The following is a 4,394-nucleotide window of genomic DNA, read 5'->3' as shown; positions in this document are numbered from 1 at the left end:
GCTGCGGGGGCGGCGCGGGGAAGGGGGGGGGGGAGCGGCGGCGGCGGCGGCGGCGGGGCGCGCCGCGCTGCCGCCGCTGTCACCTGCGCCCGCCGCGCCGCGCCGCCGCCGCCGCCGCCGACGCCATGCCCGCGCCCCCGCCTACAGGCCGGCCGCCGCGATGCCGGCTCGGCCCCGGTCCCCGCCCCGGCCCCGGCCCCGGCCCCGGCCGCGGCGCGCCGCCCGCCGCTCGGGGGCATGCCCCGGGCCCCGCTCACTCGGCTTTCCGCTTCCCCGTCGGCTGCGCCAGATCGCGGGCCCCGCCGCGCCCGCCGCCGCCGCCGGGCCCCATTGCCCTCAGTCTGTCGCCATCTTCGGCCGCGCCGCCAACACCTTGAGGAGCCGCGCCGCCCTGCGCCTGCGCGCCCGCCCGGCTCCCCCCCCGCCCCCGCCGCTCGCTCGCCGCCCGCCCCGGCCCCGCCGCCCGGCCCGGGCACCGGCGGCGGCAGGTGCCGTGGTGCTGAAGGACAGCTCCGCCCGCCCCGCCGCTACCGGCGCCTGCCCCGGGGAGGGGGGCGCGGGAGGCGGGTGCCCCCCCCTCACCCCGCAGCCCTGTCCCGCCCCGGCGGCGCCGCGTGGGGGGCTGCCACGCGTGGCGGGGGCTCGTCGCGTCCTCATCCCGCGCCGCCGGCCCGGAGAGTGCCGGGGAGGAGGCGGCGGGGCGGCCCCCCTCGGGCCCCGGCGGACTCGCCGGTGGGTTTACCGGCGGGCAGCGTGGCTGCCCCTTTGTGCCCGTAAGGAACGGACCCCGCGCGGGGAGGGGCTGCGGGGCGCTCCGCCGGCAGCAACGGGCAGGGCGCCCTCGGGGCCGCACGGCTCTCCCGTGGTAGACGGAGGGTGCTTGTCCCCTGGGTGCTTGCTCCCCGCGCGCCCTTTGGCCCTGATTGCCCCGAAAAGAGCCCCCCAAAAATTCCATTTCTGTCTCACCAGGAGAGAATTGTGACCGGGCACCAAAGCTAAGAGGAAGCCGGCTTCCAGGGAACATCACTTCTTTGTGTCCCAAACCCTGTTGTCGCCCCATTAGGTGTTTCTTGGGCTGGTTAAACAAGAGACTGTCAACTTACCGGGAGTGAAAAATAAACAGAGCTCTGCAACATGAAATGATTCTGTAAGCAAAGCAGCAGGCAGAGCCTGCTCTGAGACTCCTCCATACATGAAGCCATCCTCACCCTCAGGCACTAACCTGGTGGTGGGAACTCGTTCAAGTGTTCCTATTTTTGAGGTTTTCATCAAGCTCTGTCCCAAAGTGAACCAATTCCTTCATCCCACTCAGCTGTGCCGACAGCCCTTCCGTGCTGGTTGTCTGGGCTCCCTCAGGCTGGCCCAGCTGGGATCCTGCAGGCACGGGGAAAGTCACTGGAGGCTTTGTCCTTCTCCCGTTTGTCAGCCTGACCTGTGGGGAGGGTGAGTGCCATCGGAAAGGGGAGCTCAGGGCGTTTGTGCATGCACAGGAGGGCTGTCATCTCAGCTGGTGCTCAGAGCACTGCTCTCGTGTGAGCACAACGTGTGGAAATCCTTCTGCCCACTGTGCTCCTGATCCCAAATGCCTAGGCCTGGGCCAGCAGATCAGGCTTTGGCTTTACTACAGCCACCACTTGGGCCCCCGCTCCTGTTTAAAGCCACCCTCCTCCGAACACAGGCCCTGCACAATAGGGCATGGGCCACTGACCTCTCTCTGCGACAGCAAGAGGCATCTTGGGGGGCGTACGGCTGGAGCTGAACTCCCACCCCTCCTGCCATGCAGCATGCCCGGAACAAAGAGCATGTTAATCACGAAGGCGAACGTGTCTGAGCTGCACATACTCCCAACAGTTAGCTGTGTGCTGGCCGAGGCACTGAGGTGAGGAAATATCTGGTGTAGAGCCAGGAGAGGTTTTACAGCCGGAACGAACAAATGTTGAACATCACTGAAAGTGATATAAGGAAAACTGCAACCCAGGCTGGAGACTGAACTTCTCTGAGCTGTGGCACAGACACCTGCAGCTCCTGGAGCACTGGGCAGAGCTCAGGGGGCAGCTTCCTTCTGGCTCTTCCACCCCATCCCTCCCTGCCCCTCCAGCACACCCATGGCCTGGCTGGGAGGAGATGCTGGAGCAGCCAAGAGCACTATTCCTGCAGGTCTGGGGTTTCTCTGGTGGGGTTTCTTTCCTGGGACTGCCAGTGCCTACCTTGTGCACACAGGATCATACCAAGGGTTGGGGTACTGGAGCCATTATTTTGGAAATAAATGCTACCTAAGCTCCCTCTGTATTTGCAATGAAATGGCTCTGAAACCTCAAGCACAGATTCCCCACCGTCTTGTGCATGGCGTGGGAGTGGCATGTCTCGCAGCTCCAGTGCCCTCGATGTGCAGGCAGAACTCACTGGGGTGCGAGTGGTGGGTGGGAAGCACAAGGCTGTGACCACAGCAGCTCCTCGCTGCTGGGAATGGAGCCCCAGCCTGCCTGGCAGAGCCGAGCATCCTGCTTTCCGATGGGAAACTGAGGCACCAGGCACTCGGTATGTAGAGAAAAATTCATGCAGTCTGAGCATACTTGGTCCAGGCTCTGCACACGCTGGCAGGGACCTCAGGTCCCTAAGCTGTGCTGCCTAGCCAAGAGGCGGCAGCCTCGGGACTCCAGTCTTTCACATTCTTGACAGGCTGCGTTACCCAAGGGCTTTCACCTCCCCATGGTGAGGTACTGCTATGCTGTGCAAATCCAAAATGTCTCGGGGAGAGTGCTGCAAGCAGGAGGCCAGCAGTAGAGTCTGTTGTAAGGCCTCAAAAGAGCTAACAGACAACAACAGAGCCCCTCAAACCCCGGGTACCCCATTATTTGTATGGCAGGGAGCCCTACTGTCCTTTGGCCCTGGCTGCCGGAGGCATCTCCTTCCCTCCTCGTGCTGTGCGTGCCGGTGCTGGGAGTCTCTGTGCAGGAAGGGAGACAACGTCCCATGTTCCCAGCAGTGGGTTTAGTGGCCCCTGCTAAAGGCCAGATGGCTCCCAGATAAGCCCAGCGCTTCAGGTTCTATTTGTGTCAGCAGAGGGCATCTTCTCTTCCTCCTGTCTTGAGTAGGGAGCTGCTCTTTAAGCCTCTTTCAAGCCTTTTCCTGCATATCTCCCAAAGCCCCACTGTTCCCATCCTATTTCAGCTTTTTCGCCAGCCAGAGGACTCTGCTTTCTTCCTGCCCCTGCACTCCTGGTCCTTTCGTGGCTGCTTGTGGCTTGAACGCAACCAGAAGGATGGGCAGCAGGGAGGGCATGGGGAAGGTTTCCTGGGAAGCCCACCCGCATGGGCACACGCTGTGAGGCTGAGCTCAGCCCCAGCTTTGATGGGAGCTCATCGCTGCCATGCCTGTGGGGGGCAGTTCTCCACTGCAGAGGCTGTACCCCGCTCAGCGTCACCCAGCTGAGATAGGGCTGCACAAACACTGCCCTGTTTGGTGAAGGGCTCCGTTTCCAGGGCACAGCGCTATTTCCACCTGGGAGTTTCCCCTTGCTGGGAAAACATTAACCGCTCCTCCCACTCACTGTTCTTGCATTGCGAAAACAGCGGTTTACACATGGCCCTTCATGAGAGAACGGGTTCATTTGCTCAGCCTTCTTCGGGTTTCTCTCTGTTTACTGCTGCTGCTGGTATTGAAAGGGCAATGTGGTTTATGGTTTTCTTACACCAAGCAGAGATGTACGGGCTGGGCCACAGCTCTGGGCCAGCCTCTGCCCCGGTGCTCAGATGGCTTCCCCGCCAAGTGGCCTTTCAACATGTAAGGGGAGCTTTAAGGAAGATGGGGAGAGGATTTTTACCAGGGCCTCTAGTGACAGGACAAGGGGTAACGGTTTTAAACTGAAAGAGGGTAGATTTAGGCTGGATATAAGGAAGAATTTCTTTATGAGGGTGGTGAGACATTGGAAAATGTTGCCCAAAGAAGTTGTGGCTGCCCCATCCCTGGAAGTGTTCAAGGCCAGGTTGGATGGGGCTATAAGCAATCCGATCTGGTGGAAGATGTCCCCACCTATAGCAGGGGGGTTGGACTAGGTGATCTTTGCAGGTCCCTTCCAACCCAAACCATTCTGTGATTCTGTGTGCCAGCACCTTGGGCAATTTGGAGACAGTTTTTATCATTACTTGATGCTGATCAGCCAGCTGACTAGTCAGGGGGACCCTCAGGTGGGGATAAGTCATCAAGGAAGTCACCCCCAGCGTAAGGCCAGTATTTTCCCATTGCATGCTGCAGGTGACAAGGCTTGGCCTGGTCTTTGCAAAGGGATCTCCACAATGCACTTTTATGTGATTCTCAATGCTTTGCAAATTATTAACTGCAAGAGGAGGGGGCCCAGACACCAGAAGAAGGGATGAGGAGGAAGACCCCAAGCT

The sequence above is a fragment of the Vanellus vanellus genome (assembly GCF_965231255.1).
Source record: "Vanellus vanellus genome assembly, chromosome: 10".
Taxonomy (NCBI): domain Eukaryota; kingdom Metazoa; phylum Chordata; class Aves; order Charadriiformes; family Charadriidae; genus Vanellus; species Vanellus vanellus.
Note: the sequence above shows the minus strand (reverse complement) of the source record.